This window comes from Onychostruthus taczanowskii, unplaced genomic scaffold (assembly GCF_017590055.1).
Source record: "Onychostruthus taczanowskii isolate IOZ18803 unplaced genomic scaffold, ASM1759005v1 scaffold37, whole genome shotgun sequence".
Lineage (NCBI taxonomy): Eukaryota > Metazoa > Chordata > Aves > Passeriformes > Passeridae > Onychostruthus > Onychostruthus taczanowskii.
This window is the reverse complement of record NW_024501126.1, coordinates 8,418,864-8,419,782: the sequence shown is the minus strand read 5'-3', so window position 1 is coordinate 8,419,782 and position 919 is coordinate 8,418,864.

Below are 919 nucleotides of genomic sequence, written 5' to 3'. Positions count from 1 at the left end.
TGTGTGTTACTAAATAGCTGGTGTTTGTTTGCATGACTGCCTATTTGCACTCTTTATCACATTCACAAGCTGACAAGGAAATTTCCTTTGTCCGCTCCCGCACTTCTGCGGTGGGTGTTATCAGACAGCCTCTCCTACCCGCGACATTCCCTTGTGTTTCTGTGAGGTGCAGCAAAAGAGCTCTGCACTTGACTTCACCACAACTCAGTGTGGTTGTTCCCCTGCTCACCAGTGACAGGAGAACTCTTGGCTTTCAGCAGCAGCTGGGAAACCCAAACATGACATGGCACAGCATCACGCAGCCCTCTGAAAGCTGTAAACACAAGATGGCCCCCTGAGCTTGTCCTGGAGTTGCAGCCACTTCCATCTCCATTGCTGAACCCTAGAGCCAACTTCTCACTTTCTTCCTGCTTTCTCTCTATGGAAACAGATTAAGGTTACAGAGACAAATGTTCCCAACCTCCAGTTGGATGTGGTCACTTTTGTTCTGCTGTAACAGGTTGTCCTAAGAGCTCATCTGCTACCTGGAAGAAAAATCACACTTTTCAGAACAATTGTTATTATTATTCTTATTATTGGCAATATATTCTTGTTGCTGACAACATTCTGCTGCAGCTGGATAGGTGGGGGCAGAAGAGGTGCTGTCCTAGGCAGGTGCTTGTTGATTACTTAGTGGTTCAACAGGTAACATTTTCTTTCTGAAGACTAGTAAAGGGAACAGCATCAATACAATCAATTTTCTGGATTTTGGAAGCATGAAATGCACTGTGAGTGCAGAATTGCCTCCTAGTGCCTGGGCTTGGGCACAGAAACTCACCTTCCTGGAGAAGAAGAATCCCTATTTCAAAATCAGTGATAGATCTTGCTTTTTAACAATTCTTTTAAAATCAAATACTTTTTACTTGGAATAAAAGTCCAT